Raw genomic sequence first — 18483 nt, forward strand, 5'->3', positions numbered from 1 at the left:
GCGAACAAAGACGCCAACAGGGACACGAACGCGACAGAACCTCGAACAACAATTCAGATCACACCAGTATCAGTTTCTGCTGAGTTTGGTGTATTGAAGAAGATGAAAATGGCTGTGTATATCTAGGTTCAAAGAAGAAGGAAAGGCTGAAAGGTCCTTGGTTGACGAGGTGGATAATCAGCCGCTGGTGGTCTTTTCAGCTCGTTTTCCGGCGAGCTGTTATCTCTTTTGTCTGTGTGCGTCGCTGTTTCAGGTTGAAGAAGAAAGATTGACAGTGAGGGGTCGTCCAAGGGCGGTTGTTGCTATTTTTTTCTAGGGTTTGTGTTGGTTGAAAAAGAATTGCTGGAGATCTCGACTATGTCTGCTTGTCCTGATGAAGATGAAGACGCAGGTCTTTTTGGTTTTTCCTTTGTTTTTGGATCATGAGAAACGGTTGTTCTGTGTAGTGTTATTAGCGGTAGGTCTGTGTAGGTTTTTTAATTCTCAAAAATGTCTCCTAGGTTAAGGTCCTTTTGGCTGGGGTGTTCTTGGAGGGGGGGTCATGAAGAAGAAGACGTGGGGGGGGGGGGGTCCTTACGAAAACGGCGGATCCTCTCCTTTTTTAGGGGTCTAGGAAATTAGTTTATTAAGAAAGGTTTTTCTAGGTTAAGAGGGTATGGGTTTGGTCTTATTGAGCCTTAAAATTGGGTCCAAGACTAAAAATGGACTACAAAATTCATTAAAATGGGTTAAACCAACCCAACACTAACTCTTCCTTCTAAAATTATATATAATTTATAATATAAAGATATAAAACTAATCTTAATTAATTAAAATAAACAGTATTATGTTGTGAGACTATTTTGATATTTTTCAAGATTAATAAAAATAAAAATCTTAGTAAAATAGTATGACTACAAAACATTAACGAAACTGTTTTTTTGTAATTTTTATTTTTTTGTGATAAAATAAAGTAAAAGAGTCAAAATTAGTTGAAATAACTATATTAGACCTAAACTATATATTAAAATGCTAAAATATGTAAAATCTTGGGGAGGGTCAAAAATCATATGTCTACAAAACCCCTTCTCGACCATATGCCGAGCCTTCATGTACGAGATAACCCTGCTGGTAGAATAGCTTGGAGTCCCTCTCCACTCCAATCGAGGCGACACCGCAAGGCTAAGTTCATCGTCTTGGCGTGACAATCCAATATAGCATGAGAAAGTGACAACCAATCCATACCCAAAATGACATCAAAATCAACCATATCGAGAAGCAGAAAATCTAACCACACACGAACGATAGACATGATCTACAACAATAGAATCTCCTACAGGGGTGTACATATATATAGGAGCAGTCAAAGAATCACGAGGCATAACCAAATATAAAGCAAAGTAGGACGACACGTATGAATATGTAGAACCGGGATCAAATAGAACTGAGGCATCTCTACATAAACTGAAACCTTACCTATGTTAACCGCATCAAAAGACTTAGCCTCAGGCCTGACTGGAATAACATAGCATCAGGGCTGGGCCCCACCACTCTAAACTATATCTCTAGGACGACCTCCTGCTGGATGGCCTCCATCTATAGTGTCCTGGCCTCCACCTCTAACGGCCTGACCTCCACCTCTAGCGGCCTGACCTCCACCGCTAGTGGCATGACCTCTACCTCTGGCTACCTGACCCCTACCTTAGGCTGGCTGAGTGGGCGGTGATGCAATTGGTTCCAGAATCATGGCACGAGAACTCTACTATGGCATGCCGCCCAATAATCTAAAACAAGTCCTCCTAATATGCCCATAACCATGACACTCAAAACATCCATCCTAGTACTATGGCTGCTAAAACTGAGACTAACCTAAACAGGCTGGCTAACCACGGTAATAACTCTGAATAAGAGGTGCACTGATGGGAGATGGCGGTGCACTATAGGCTGGCTGCCAAAAATAAGGCACATAATGACCATGACTCCCTGAAGCACTGAATGATATGGCCTAGGAGGATGGCCCCTACCAAAAGACGAGGCACCACTAAAACCACCTGAATGATGAGGTCTCTTGTCAAATTCCTGACCACTCCCCTGAGCTAGAACCATCTCGACTCGCTTGGCAACATTGGCACCCACCTGAAAAGAAATCTCATTCCCAGTCTCCTTAGCCATCTATAATGTGATAGGCTGAGCAAGTCCCTCAATAAACCTCCTCAACCTCTCTCTTTCGGTAGGAAGCCAAAAAATAGCATGACAGGACAAATCCAAAAATCGAGTCTCATATTGAGTGACAGTCATAGAACCCTACTGCAGATGCTCGAACTGCCTCCGATAGTACTTTCTCTGAGTGATAGGAAGTAACTTCTCAAAAAATAACTGAGAGAACTGGTCCCAAGTGAGAGCACGTGACCCAGCTGGTCTGGTCAACATATAATCCCTCCACCATTTCTTGGTGGAAGCCGACAATAAAATGCAGCAAAGTCGACCCCATTGGTCTCCACGATCCCCATGTTCCGTAACACCTCATAACAATTGTCCAGATAGTCCTGGGGATCCTCTGAAGATGCACCACTGAAGTGAACTGGGAAAAGCTTGGTAAACCTATCCAATCTCCACAAGGCCTCAGAAGACATAGCTGATCCATCACCAGTCTATGTTGCGACACCCGGTGAAACTACCCCAACTGGCTGAGTTGCTGAAGTTTGAAACTGGGGAGCCATCTGCTCTAGAGTGTGAGTAGAGGGAGTCTGGGCTCCTCCCCCATCCTGAGAGACGGCTGGTGCCATAGGAAATGTGCCGGTTTGAGCAACACTCTCCATAAGGCCCACTAGATGGACCAAAGCATCCCGAAGCACTAGGGTGGCTATGAACCCCTCCAGGACCTGAGTTGGTCCGGCATGAACAGTCTGGGCTAGAACCTCATCATCAAACTGCACCTGAGGCTCCGATACTGGTGTTGTTGCTCGAGCTCTAGGATGAGCCCTGCCCCTTCCTCGACCTCTGGCACGACCTCGACCTTGACCTATTCCCTCATAGGAGCTGCCACGGGGGGCTCTAGCTACTGCTCAGCTAAAGATGCATTGCTTATTCTCGCCATTTGCGAGAGAATAGAGTAGAAGAGTTCAATTAGCACTGATAGAATAAAAATCGCACGACAAAGAAGAATAGAAGTGAAACTGTTCCTAACTCCATAGCCTCTGGAAGATAAGTACACACGTCTCTGTACCGATCCTCCAGAGTCTACTAAGTTTGCTCGTGACTCATGAGACCTATGTAACCTAGTGCTCTAATACCAACTTGTCACGACCCGGAACTTCCACCTTCGGGATCGTGATGACATCTAACATTTTACTTGCTAGGAAATCTAACATAAGAATAATTTACTTCTTTTAGAAGCTTAAACGATAACATTAATAACAAAATGAAATAACACATATGTTCTAAGTACAAATGTGGAAGCTAAACAACCAACGTCTATTGCAATTCCCTGAACCTGATGTCACAAGTGCACGAGCTTCTAAAGTAATACACATAAATGTTTGAAATAAGTACAAAGCTATTTGAATGAAGTTGTACAACTAAAAGAAAAGAGGATGGGGACTCCAGGAGCTGCGGGCAATGAACAACCGTACCTCAAGTCTTCACAAAGGTTCGATCCTAGCTCGCTAGTAACTGCCGCTGGGACCATCTCCAAAATCTGCATAGTATGAAGAGTGCAGTATCAGTACAACCGACCCCATGTACTGGTAAGTGCCGAGCCTAACCTTGACGAAGTAGTGCGCGGTCTATAATAATGACAGAATAATTAAAATACGGTACATAATTAAATAGCCAACAGGAATTGATAACCACAACCTCGAAAATAAATCAGTGTCGTCCACAATTTACCAATCTCTACCAGCTCAAATCAAAATACTAGAAAATAACGCAGGTCAAGAAATAGAAACATATAGGTTGTTGCAGTGTGCAACCCGATCCCACCATATATTAATATCAATATCATAATTCACCCTTATTTTATCATATCAATCTACCTTTATTCCACCTGTTGCGGCATACAACCCGATTCCACCGTACATACATATTCACCCTTATTCCACCATATCAATCCTCCCTTCTTACACCTGTTGCGACGTGTAACCCGATCCCACCATATCAGTGCCAAGCAGTCAATGTACACAGTCAATTCAATAGGCTAAATCATAAAGCCTTTACGATAAATAAATACCAAACTGAACCAAAAAAGGAACTTTGTTCAATATAGAATCTACATAAATAATACTATACAATGAGACCAAACCAGCAATTTACAGTTAAAAAGTACAAACAAGTCAAATTAAGAAAATAGCAGGGATTAGGGGAGCTATGAAAAAAGCTAACATGGTTAACAGAAGAAAACATTTATTAATACGTAGCAATTAAGCATGGAAAGCATTTAGAGCATCTAACAATTAAGATAGGAGGGAAACCAATTAAGGAAAAGCGATAAATCAAGGAAAAATAGATAATTTGGTGGCGTATAAGCACTCGTCACCTTGCATATATGCCGCTCACATGGAATTTACATAACACAATGTCTGAGGGTTCCTAATTCCCTCAAGTCAAGGTTAGACACAACACTTACCTCGCTCTAAAGGCCACTGAAAGCTCAATCACAGCTTTGACTTTCAAACACGCCTCTAAACCAACAATATCTAGCAAATTACCAACCAAACGTCTCAAAATAAGTCTTGGGAATCACCTACGATCGATAAAAATTCAATTTAGGCCATTATAGTCAACACCTGGGTCCGCTTGGTCCAAACCCGAAATTCAGATCAAAACCCGATTACCCATTCACCCCCGAGCTCGGATATACAATTGGTTTTGGAATCCGACATCAATTTGAGGTCTAAATCCCCAAATTTTGAAATCCCTAGTTTCTACCCAAAAATTCCCAATTCCACCAAGAAAACCTTAGATTCTAGGTTGAAATCTTGTAAAATAAAATGAAAGATTGATAGAAAGTAGCTAATAATTACTTACCTACGGTTTAGAAAAGAAGTGATCTTTGGAAAATCGCCTAGAGAGTTTCTTGTTTTGAAAATTTTGAAAAATGAGCAAAAAATCCTGTCTAAGTCAAGTATTACCAGCTGCAAATGTCGCAAATGCGACCTGGGCTTCGCAAATGCGAAGCCCGCTAATGCTAGAAATCCATCGCATTTGTGAAGATTCTCACATTTCTGCCATCTTCGCAAATGCGAAGAAAAGTTCGCAAATGCGAACTAAGATGGCCGAAAATGCGAGGACTGCCTCCCCCAGTCCCAGTTCGCAAATGCAAATGCTGGCCATCCCAGCCACTCTTTGCGAATGTGATGAGCGGATTGCAAATGCGAACACAACAATGGACGCAAATGTGATGCTTGACCTCTCATTTGCGAGGTCTGAGGCCTGCAACAAAAATCTGATGCACCAGCAGTGTTCTAAGTCCTATCTTCACTCCGAAGTCTATCTGAAACTCACTCGAGCCCTCGGGGCTCCAAACCATATGCACACAAGTCTAAAAACATCTTGCGAACTTGCTCGTGCGATCAAATTGCCAAAATAACACTTAAAATCACGAATTTAGCACCAGATCAAATGAAATTTTCAAAAACACTTTGAAATTACTATTTTCACAACCAGACGTTCGAATCACATTAAACCAACTCCATTTCTTCGAATCTTACAGACATATCTTAAATATTATATTGAACCTGTACCGGGCTCCAGAACTAAAAGACGGATCCGATACCGACAAGATCAAACATTAATAATTCTTACAAACCATTAAATTTTCAAACTTTCAATTTTCATCAAAAATTCATAACTCAAGCTAGGGACCTCCGAATCCGATTCCAGGCATATGCCCAGGTTCCATATTTCGATATGGACCTGCGGGACTGTCAAAATACGAATCTGAGTCCGTTTACCAAAAATATTGACCGAAGTCAACTCAAATGAAGTTTTAAAGCAAAAATCCTTATTTTTATCAACTTTCAACATAAAAGCTTTCCGGAAACACGCTCGAACTACGCACGCAAATCGAAGAGGGATAAATGAGGTTTTTAAAGGCCTCGGAACCTAGAATAGTTTTAAATCATAAGATGACCTACCGAGTCATCACATACATTCTGAACACTAAAGCATAATAGTCACTCTAATATTGATGCCTTAGACATATATTTCGAATTAAAAGTGTTAACAAAAGTAGTATAAGTAGCAGATAATACTCTAATCGATATACATAATTACATAAAAAGACTTAATTCTTTTTCAAATGCCCAATAATTGCATCAACTTAAAGAAATTTTTCAAAAGTAAAGATAGATAATCCTACATAAGATCAATAACGTCTCAAAAATATTAAATCGGATAGCTATATATCAATTGAAAAATAATCACTAAAGATTATAAAAATTTGGACGCGCTTTAGCCCCCTCATGTATGTCGAGCTGCCCTGGATCACAACCCCACTGTAAACGTATAAAAGGAGTATAACTTAAATTCCTTATTTTATTTTCTTTTTTATCGATAAATCTTAATTTTATACATGTTTGAAGTATTTAATATGTTTCCGCATGTAATTCTATAATAAAAGATTTTATGCGAAATACTTATGATGAAGGTTATATACGAATCTTGGTTGTTTTAGATTTTCGCGATAAGCCAAGTCTTGTCATAATCATATTTCCCAATTTTCACAAGGAAATGATTCTAGTCAATAAACCATTTCATTTCCACTGCCTAAATTGATTTACAACATCGATATCATTTTAAATCATAAGGTCAAACACGTTTTCAGATTCTTTTGTCATTACTAATTTGTTTGGCAACTATAAGAATGGGGCTACATAAAATGTGGTTTAACTTTCCTAACCTCGTTACAATTAATTGGTTTGCACTTGGAGTTAACTTTTGCTTTTAGTGTACAAGTCATAAATTATTTCAGGATGCAGGTTTATCTTAAGATTCTTGCATTTTATTAATCCTTTTTATAAGAATGTGATGACCCAAAAGGCCGTCACTCGTTTTGAAAGTAAATTCTGTGTTCTGAGGCCTTAAAAAACCTCTTTTTGTCTCATCTCGATTTGCATGCACAATCCGGGCGCGTTTCCGGAAAGTTTTTATGTGATAACTAAGTGAAATAAGGAAATTGGCTTTTAAAATTAATTAAAGTTGACTTTGGTCAACATTCTTGGTAAACGGATCCGGACCCGTGATCCGATGGTCTCGTAGGGTCCCTAATAAAATATGGGACTTGGGCGTATGCCCGGAATTGAATTCCGAGGTCCCAAGCCCGAGAAATAAATTTTTGAAAGAAATTGTTTAATTGAAATTATAAGAGTTTTTGAAAATGAAAAGATGTTTGAAATTGATGGTATCGGGCCCATATTTTTGTTCTGGAGCCCGGTACAGGTCTTATATAATAATTAAGTTAAATTTGTGAAGTTTGGTAAGAATCGGAGTTCGTTTAGTATAAATCGGACCTTTATTTGAGAAAGTTAAAAATTTGATGTTCTTGAGTGATTTCATGAATTTGAGGTTTAATTCATAGTTATTGATGTTATTTTGATGATTTGATCGCACGAGCAAGTCCGTATGATATTTTTGGACTTGCGGTCATGTTTGGTTTGGAGTCCCGAGGGCTCGGGTGAGTTTTGGATAGGCCACAGAGTGAAATTGGACTTAGGAAAAGTTGCTGGTATATGATATTTTTGCCCAGGCCTCTGATCTCGCAATTACAAGATCAGGCTTCACAAATGCGAAGTCCTCAGGCATGGAGTTGCGACCCAGGCGTCGCAAATGCGAACCTAGCCTGGGCAGGCCTTGGTCGCAAATGTGACACTGTTATAGCAAATGCGAAAAGGGCTATGTCGCAAATGCGAAGACAACAAGTTCCCAAGGGGTTCGCAATTGCGAACCCTGGTCGCAATTGCGACATCTGCCACCAGTTAATTGGGACTTAGACGGATTTTTCTTTATTTTTCAAACTCTCTCAAACCCTAAGCTCTCTTGGCGATTTTCTAAAGAAAAGTTCTTCTCCAAATCAAGTATAAATCATTTCTAACTCATTTTCTCCAATCCATAACATCTTTTTACATGATTTCAACTCAAAATCAAGGGTTTTCACGGGGAATTAGGTGTTTTTGGGTAGAACTAAGGATTTTCAATTTTTGGGGATTTGGACCTCGATTTGAGGTCTGATTTCAAAACAAATTATATATTTGAGTTTGTGGATGAATGGGTAATCGAGTTTTGGTTTGAACCTCGGGTTTTGACCATGTGGGCCCAGGATCGATTTTTGACTTTTTGGGAAAATCATTAGAAAACCTATTTTCAAGCATTAGAATTAGTTTATTTAGCATTTATTAATATTATTAAGTAAATTGTGGTTAGATACAAGCGAATTGGTGGTGGAATCGAGGGGTAAAGCGGTAGTTGAGGCTTGATTGTGTTCGTGGTATTGAGGTAAGTGTTTGGTCTAACTTTAGCTTGAGGGATTAGGAGTTGTGTCTTAATTGTTATGTATTAATTGTTGAGTACGACGTATAGGTGTGGTGACGAGTATCTATACGTCGGTGTCAAGCATGCCCGTGAGTCTTATATTATGATGGATGTGACTGTTTTGTATTGTCCATGCTTAATATGATGATTACTAATGTTGAACAAGGCTTATGGAAGTATTCTTGGTGATTGAACACTGTAGAGCATTGGCTCAAGTTGAGAATTGATTTGTGAAGTAATTGTGGAAAAGAGGAGAGGTTTATGATATTGTTCCCTTGCCGGGATATTATTGCTTCTGATATTATCTCCCTTGCCGGGATGTTATTACTCATGATATCGTTTTCCTTGCCGGGATATTGTTGATATACTATTATTCCCTTGCCGGGATTCTATTGTTATTTTATTGATTCCCTTGCCCGCATTACTTTGTGATTGTTGCTTGGGGTAAGGAAGAGTGTAAAAGCACGAAGGGTGATGCCGTGCATGATATTTGTGAGTGAGTGTTAATGTACGAAGTGTGAAGCCGTGCTGATATTGTAAATGTAAAAGCATAAAAGGTAATGCGGTGCCATGATATGAGTGATAAAGTACAAAGGAAAATGACGTGCCATGATTATATGAGGTAAAAGCACGAAGGGTGATGCCGTGCCGATTATATTGATTCTTATGGTGAGGACGAGAGTAAAATCATGAAGGGTGATGCCGTACACTTGTCATTGTTTTCCTTATAGAGCGTATAGTTGATTTTTGGTGTTTTGTATGTTTCTTTACTGAATTTCTGTTTGTACATGATATTTCCCCGAGCATGTTACCCCTTCCCATCTTTAACTACTAGTTTCTATCATTATTACTTGCTGTTATGATATAACTGCATAGGTTTATTTGGTAGTCTTGTCCTAGCCTCGTCACTACTTCGCCAAGGTTAGGCTAGGAACTTACCAGCACATGGGGTCGGTTGTGCTGATACTATACTTTGCACTGTGTGCAGATCCCGGTGCTGCAGCTTTTGGACCACAGTGAGGTTGCTGCCTTCAGTCCAGTGGCTAAGACCCGAGGTAGTCCTGCAGGCATCCGCAGGCCTTGTCATCTCCTACTATCTTTCCATTATGTTTCTTTTATGTATTTCAGAGATAGAATATCTTTCAGACTACTATTTGTAGTATTCGTAGATAGTCCGTGACATTGTGACACCAAATTCTGGGTAGAGTTGTATGTTGGATTCTACACTAGTATATAGTTAAACTATTAGTTTTCGTCTTCTGCATTTCTATTTATTATAATTATGTTGATCACCTGTTACATTGAACTGTTAAAAGGGCTAAGTAAAAAGTTTAATGAATCTATAATACGCGGCTTGCTTAACTTTCATGAGTAGGCGCCATCACGACTCCCGAGGGTGGGAAATACGGGTCGTGACAAGTTGGTATCAGAGCTCTATGTTACTTAGGTCTCACAATTCATGGACAAGCTTAGTAGAGTCTGAGGGATCGGTATGGAGACGTCTGTATTTATCCCCTAGAGGTTACAGAGTTAGGAAAAACTTCACATCTATTCTTTCTTGTCGTGCGATTTGATTTCTCAATGCTAATTGAACTTCCACTCTGTTCTTTCGCAGATGGTGAGAACACATACCGCTTCATTAGCTGACCAGCAGCCCGAGCCCCCAGTAGCAGTTCCTGCGAGGGGCAGAGGCCGAGGTCATGCTAGGGCCCGAGGCAGAGGCAGAGCTCAGCCTAGAGCTCGAGTAGCAGCACCAGCGGCAGAGCTTCAAGTTGAGTTTGATGATGAGGTTCCAGCCCAGACAGTTCCAGTAGGACCAGCTCAGGTCCCAGAGGGGTTCATCGCCACCCCGGTACTTCAGGATGCTCTGGTCCGTCTAGTGGGCCTTTTGGAGAGTGTCGCCCAGGCAGGCTTGCTTCCTGTAGCACCAGCCATCTCTCAGGCTGGCGGAGGAGCCTAGACTCCTGCTACTCGCACTCCGGAGCAGGTGGTTCCCCAGTTTCAGACTCCAGCAGCGCAGCCAGTTGGGGTAGTTCAGCCTGGTGTTATAGCACAGACCGGTGAGGGGCCAGCTATGTCTGCTGATGCCTTGTGGAGATTGGACAGGTTCACCAAGCTTTTCGCTACTACTTTTGGTGGTACATCTTCTGAGGATCCCCAGGATTATTTGGACAGCTGTCATGAGGTTCTACGAAATATGGGGATAGTGGAGACCAATAGGGTCGACTTTGCTGCTTTTCGTTTGTCTGGATCCGCCAAGACTTGGTGGAGAGATTATTGTTTGGCTAGACCATCTGTGGCACCGGCTTTGACTTGGGATCCGTTTTCTTAGCTATTTCTAGAGAAGTTTCTTCCTATCACTCAGAGGGAGAACTATCAGAGGCAGTTTGAGCGTCTCCAGCAGGGTTCTATGACTGTTACTCAGTACGAGACCAGATTCATTGACTTGGCATGTCATGCTCTTCTCATACTTCCCACTAAGAGAGAGAGAGAGAGAGAGAGAGAGAGAGAGAGGAGGTTCATTGAGGGACTCGTTCAGCCTATTCGATTGTATATGGCTAAGGAGACGGGGAACGAGATTTCTTTTCAGGATGCAACAAATGTGGTCAGGAGAGTTGAGATGGTTCTATCACAGGGGAGTGGTCAGGGGTCTGACAAGAGGCCTCATCGTGGTTCTCATATGCAATATTCTGAAAAGTTGCCCTACAGTGCACAGTTATACTTGTGGCGACATGAGGCACATTGTTAGATTTTGCCCTCGAGCACCGAGCAACTCTCAGCATCAGGGTTCCCGTGCCATGGTTCAGGCACCGAGTGTTCCATCGCCCGCTCATCCAGTTAGAGGTGGAGGTAGAGGTGCTAGAGGTGGAGGTCAGGCCGCTAGAGGTAGAGGCCAGCCAGCAGGAGGCCGTCCTAGAGATGTAGTATAGAGTGGTGGCGCCCAGCCTCGATGTTATGCTCTTCCAGCCAGGCCTGAGGCTGAGGCCTCCGATGCGGTTATCACAGGTACTGTTCTGGCTTGTAGTTGAGATGCTTCAGTTCTATTTGATCCAGAATCTACATACTCCTATGTGTCATCTTATTTTGCACCGTATCTGGTCATGCCTAGTGATTCTTTTAGTGCTCCTATATATGTGTCTACACCGGTGGGTGATTCATAACTAGGGATTCTAGTTCATTTTACACTCCTTTTTACTTGAGTTTTTATTAAAAATGTATACAAATAGTCTCAATGGCTTACATGTTGTACTTGTTTGCAGGGTTTGGTCAAAAAAGTAACAAGTAGTCAAAACCAGTTCAAAAGGAGTGAAACATGCACAAGTACCAAGAACAAGTCAAGGCACTGCTGCAACATAAAATCAACTGCAGCCGCAACAGACCCACCACGGCCGTAGACCTTTTAGTGCGGTCCGCGATGGAGGAGTTCAGAGAGGTGCACTTTTGGAGCTTCAATAAGTGCGGTCTGTGGAGGATTTCTAGAGGCCGCAAAAGCCTATGCGGTCTGCGGAGAGGGGATTCAGATAGTTGGGAGTTTGGGCGATTGAAGCCAGCGCAGTCCTCAGAGCATTTTGTGTGGACCGTAGTGAAGCCACCGCGGTCGTGGTGCAATTTATGCGGCCCGTAGTGGCCAGATTAAGAGAATGACAATTCAAGCCAAAAAGCCTCATTCAGCGTGCATTTTATGCGGACCGCAATACCTCTGTCAGGGGTATTTTTGTCCAAAAAATTTGGCCTAGTATAAATACTTTCTTTTCACATTTTTAGGGTATCTTTTGTAATCTGTTAGAGTCCAGAGCACATGAACGGCGTTTTAGTTCCATTTTGAGTAATTTGTAGCTAGATTAACACTGAATCTTCATTATCTTAGTTTGTAATCAATTCATATGGGTTATTCTTCATCTATTTTTTTGTTTTCTTCTATTATTATAAGTAGCTAGACCCATTAGCTAGGGTTGTGGCTCAACCCTAGTGTGGGTATTTGATGTGTCTTTTGTTCTAAGGCTTAGATGTTTATGAGTAGTTGATATTTGGACTGATTTGTATTTTTCATGTTAAATTGGTGGTTGCAAACACTAATTTGTGCCTATGTGACTTGGGTTCTTCTTGAAAAAGAGAGCTCGAGTCTAGGAAAATCAGTCCAACAAGGAATTGGGGTGTAATCAGGAGATTGATGGCCCCAATCTAGAGATAGTGATACCCAACTTGAGTCTATATTGCTTGCATAATTTTGACACCCAATTTGTCTTGAGAAAGTCAATTAGGGCAAAGCCACTCAAGCTACCGAGAGGTATAGAGTGAGTAGTTCTGTGCATTGGCTATATTACAATCCCTAACATAACAACTTTGCCTTAGTCTTTTAAGTCTCGTCAGGTATTCACTAGGAGAAAGTCACTTCCCTAGTGCCTTTTTAACTATTTAGAAAATCTTACAAGCAATCATTCTTAGTTTAATTTAGTATCTCTTTAGTATAAAATTAGAAGTAACAAACATCAATTATGATTGGAAGTGTAATTAAGAGCACTACGCATTTCTAGCTTAGATAGGAATCCAATTCCCAATTCTAGCTCCCTGTTGATTCGATCCCGACCATCTCGGGTAAAAGCTACTTTAACCGCTCTTGCCACTTTGTAGTGGTGTAGGGTTGGCATCGATCACTTTTTGGCGCCGATGCCGGGGATCTAACGCTTTTGACTATCTATCTAAATAGTTTTGTGTGTTGTTTTTCTTTCCTTCTGTATTGCTAATTTGTGTGTGTCGCCAACTCAGGTACAAAATGGCGGCAAACATCAACAATGCACCTCTTGGAGATCTTCCGCCAGGGGAGAAAGCAGATAACAATATTGATGATGAGATTCCTATAGTACCTCAAGGATAAAGGAGAGGCTGCCATGGCAATGATAATGTTTCTCGCCACCTCCAAGAGTGGATCCTTGAGTGCTTCCCAACCAAGGACATGCTAGTGCAATTGTCCTACCCCGGATCCGGCCGGGCAATTTTCAAATTACAAATGTGATGTTGACTTTGTTGGAGCAACGAGTGTATTTCACAGGTGCTCCCATCAGAATGCTAACAAATATCTTAAGGGTTTCGTGGATACCTGTTGGGGTAGCAAGCAAACCAATGTGTCCGAGGATGCACTTTGGTTGAGATTATTCCCTTTCTCACTTAGAGGGAAGACTTTGGACTGGCTTGACAGGCTTCCCAACCATTCCATCACTACTTGGGATGAGTTGGCGGATAAATTCATTGCAAAGTTTTTCTCGCCGGGACATATGACAGCTTTGAGTGATGAGATCTTAGCTTTCAAGCAGGAGCCCAACGAACCATTACATGAGATATGGGAGAGATACCTAACCATGGTAAAGGAATGTCCCAACAATGATATGACTGAGGCAATGATACAACAGATATTCTACCGGGGCATTAACACAACAAATCAGTGCATAGTGAGCCAACTTGCCAGGGGTAATTTCATGAAGCTGCCTTATGATGAGGCTTGTGACATTCTTGATGAGATGGCTGACACGTCCTCTGCTTGGAAAAGTAGAGCCAATGTGCCATAGGGTGAACCCGCGATCACTCACTTGCATAAAGAGCTCCATGATCATGGGCAGGCAATAGCAGAACTGACAACAATAATGAACTAGCTAGCAAAGGAACAATTACAGCAGGTTTAAAATCCACGACAACTAAATGCTATGAAGGGTGTCAACATGTTAGTGAACAAAAGAAGACAAAGAGGTCAAAAGAACCAAGGGTGTTCAGATCAATATGACAATGATAGTGGTGGATTCCAAGATGATGGTTACGATGAGCAGAATGAAGAAGTGCAATATGTGAACAATTATCAGGGCCAAAGGGGAAATTCTTCCAACCAACAATAATGGAGAACCCAAAGCAATTGGGGTAATCAACAATAAGGGAATAGTAATTGGGGGAACAACAACATAAATTCCAATTGGGGCAACCAGAACAATAATCAGAACAATCAGGGTAATTGGAGTGGCAACAATAACAACTGGGGTGGTAATAACAATCAGGGCGGTTGGAACAATGGCAACCAAGGAAATCGAGGGCAAGGCTTTCAAAGGCCCCCAATGTTGACAACCGAACAATCCACCCCCATTTTCGTTCCAAGGTCCTAGTTTGTCTAACAATGAAATAGGGAGAATTGAAATGATGTTTGAACAGATGATGAAAAAGAATGCTGACTCTGATGCCCAGTTGGCATCCCACAATACCTCAATCAGAAACTTGGAGGTTCAATTAGGCCAAATTTCACAATCCTTGAATACTCACCCTAAGGGGGCTCTACCTAGTGATACGGTAGTCAACCCGAAGGGTGGGAACAATTCCGGACATGTAATGGCGGTAACTACAAGAAGTGGACGAAGTGGTGATGTGAATAACTCCAAACAAAAAGAAATTTTGAGTGACGAAGTTGAGTTGCAAAAAGATGAGATTCCTTTGGTGGATGAATGAGAAAGTGAGGATTGATATCCATGAGGCCGAGGAGGAAACTCAGAATGACGTGAACCCGTCTAGGGAACACGTAATAGACATGCCAGAAACGGTTGTGCCTAAAGCCAAGGTTCCTTTGCCAAGGCCACCTCCACCTTATCCTCAAAGGCTAGCGAAGCAGAAAAATGAGAATCAGTTCAAGAAATTTATTGCCTTTGGTGCAGGATCTAGAGCAAATGTCGGGGTATGCTAAATTCATGAAAGATTTGGTGACAAAGAAAAGATCCATGGATTGTGAAACTATCAAGATGACCTACCAAGTTAGTGCAATAGTGCACTCAATGGCCCTGAAGCTAGAAGATCCCGGTGCTTTCACCATTCCTTGTACCATTGGGAGTGCAGACTTTGCAAAGGCTCTATGTGATTTGGGGGCAAGTATCAACTTGATGCCCTACTCAGTTTTCAAGACTTTAGGTATTGGGCAACCGAGGCCGACTTCCATGAGATTGCAAATGGACGATAAAACGATGAAGAGACCATTGGGTATAATTGATGATGTTCTTGTCCAGGTGGACAAATTTATCTTGCCGGCTGATTTTGTGATCTTGGATTGTGAGGTAGATTATGAGGTTCTGATCATATTGGAAAGACCTTTCCTTGCTACTGGGAAGGCCTTAGTTGATGTGGAAGCAAGGGAACTCACCTTCCGGGTGGGTGATGAGAATGTAGTCTTTCATGTGTGCAAGTCAATGAAGCAACCCAACAGTTTTGAAGTGTGATCTTTTATGGATCTTGCACGGCAGTGATAGTTGATGATACTAGTGCAATGATCAATGTAGAGGACCCTATAGAGGCGGCATTGTTGAATCTTGATGTAAATGAGGATAAAGGCCGAGTGGAGTGTGTCAATGCTCTACATGGAATGGGCTCCTACTCTTATGAGCATAGAAAACACTCTTTGGATCTTGAGAATAGGAAGACTCCACCAACAAAGCCCTCAATCGAGGAACCTCCGGTGTTGGAGTTGAAGCTATTGCCTCCACACCTTAGGTATGAATTCTTAGGCCCTAGTTCAACTTTGCCAGTTATTCTTTCATCTTGTCTTACTAACATGCAGGTAGATGCCACATTGGCGGTGCTCCGAAAGCGGAAGAAGGCAATTGGATGGACATTAGTTGATATTGGGGAATAAGCCCCGCCTTTTGTATGCACAAGATTATTCTTGAAGATGATGAAAAACCCTCCTTGGAACATCAACGGAGGTTGAACGAGGTAATGCAAGAAGTTGTGAAAAAGGAGGTGATCAAGTGGTTGAATGCTGGGGTTGTGTAACCCATCTCTGATAGCTCTTGGACTTCGTCGGTGCAATGTGTGCCGAAGAAGGGTGGTATGTACCAATGCACAAAATGAGTTGATTCCTACCAGGATTGTCATCGGGTGGAGGGTGTGCATAGACTACCGCAAGTTGAATAAAGTGACCCGCAAGGATCACTTTCCATTGCCTTTGTTGATCAGATGCTAGACAGACTTGCTGGGCGTGCCTTCTACTGTTTCTTGGATGGGTATTCTGGGTACAACCAAATTTTGATTGCTCAGGAAGATCAGGAGAAGACCACCTTCACTTGTCCATATGGTACCTTTGCCTTTTCTAGGATGCCTTTTGGGTTGTGTAATGCATCGGCTACATTCCAATGGTGTATGATGGCCATTTTCACCAATATGGTGGAAGACATTTTGGAGGTGTTTGTGGATGACTTTAGTGTTGTGGGTGACTCGTTTGATGAATGTTTGAAAAATCTTGATAGAGTGTTGGCCCATTGTGAAGAAACCAAACTTGTGCTTAATTGGGAGAAATGTCACTTCATTGTTAAGGAGGGCATAGTTCTTGGCCGTAAATTTTAAAGCACGGTATAGAGGTGGACAAAGCAAAAATTGAAGTGATTTCAAGGCTCCCTCTCCCTACTTCTGTCAAAGGAGTTAGAAGTTTTCTTGGGCATGTGGGGTTCTATCGGAGATTTATCAAGGACTTTTCGAAGGTAGTGAATCCCTTGTGAAAATTATTGGAAAAAGATGTCAAGTTCGTGTTTAATGAGGGATGTATGCAAGCCTTTGAACTTCTCAAGCACAAGTTGACCACCACACCTATTATTACCACACTCAATTGGGGCTTACCTTTTGAGCTCATGTGTGACGTGAGTGATGTTACGGCTGGGGCAGTCTTGGGTCAAAGAGTGAACAAAATATTTCATCCAGTGTATTATGCAAGCAAGACAATGAATGATGCTCAAATGAACTATAGGGTGAACGATAAAGAGCTTTTGGCTATTGTAATCGCAATGGAGAAATTTCGGCAGTATCTCATGGGTGCCAAGGTCATAGTTCATACCGATCATGCCGCACTCCGGTACTTGATGACGAAGAAGGAATCCAAAGCTAGGCTGATGCTATGGGTTTTGTTACTTCAAGAGTTTGATTTGGAGATTATGGACCAGAAGGGTAGTGAAAACCAAGTGGCGGACCACTTGTCCCGCTTGGAGGAGGAGGGGAGGCCTCGTGATGGCCTAGAGATCAATGATTCATTCCCCGATGAGCAACTCCTTTCTGTGTTGGTGAATGGTATGCCATGGTTTGTGGACGTTGCTAATTTCCTTATGACTGGTATAACCCCGTGTGAGCTCTCTTCTAACTTAAGGAAGAAGCTCAAACGGGACAGTTTGGACTTTTATTGGGATGAGCCGTACTTGTTCAAGATCTGCACGGATGGTGTCATCCGAAGGTGCGTCTCAGAGGAGGAGCAATTAAGTATCTTAGAGGCTTGTTATTCCTCCCCCTATGATGGTCATCACTATGGGGAGAGGACCGCTTTGAAGGTTCTTAGTTGTGGGTTTTATTGGCCAACTTTGTACAAAGATGCAAGTGGACTTGTGAAGAGATGCGACGAATGTCAAAGAGCGGTTGGAATTTCGAAGAAAAATGAGATGTTTCTCAATACCATTCTTGAAGTTGATATTTTTGATGTATGGGGCATTGATTTCATGGGCCCATTTGTTAACTCGTGTGAGAACACATACATTCTAGTGACAGTTGACTATGTTTCAAAGTGAGTTGAAGCCGTGGCTTTGCCCAACAATGAGGCCCGGAGTGTTGTTATATTTCTCAAGAAGAACATCTTTACTAGGTTTGGCACTCCTCGAGCAATCATAAGTGATGGGGGTCTCATTTTTGTAATCGAGCTTTTGACACTTTGCTTTCAAAGTATGGTGTCAATCACAAAGTTTCTACTCCTTATCATCCTCAGGCGAGTGGTCAAGTTGAAGTCTTAAACAGGGAAACCAAGAGTATATTGTCAAAGACAGTCAATGCAAATAGGACCGATTGGTCAAAGAAATTGGATGATGCTCTATGCACTACTACAAATAAGACCTTTAGCTGCAATACAAAATGGCTTTAGCGGCAATAATAAGAGCCACTATATCTTTTACCGGCCATTAGTCTTTTAGTGGCTATTCTTGCAAA

The sequence above is a fragment of the Nicotiana sylvestris genome, chromosome 3 (assembly GCF_000393655.2).
Source record: "Nicotiana sylvestris chromosome 3, ASM39365v2, whole genome shotgun sequence".
NCBI classification, from domain to species: Eukaryota; Viridiplantae; Streptophyta; class Magnoliopsida; order Solanales; family Solanaceae; genus Nicotiana; species Nicotiana sylvestris.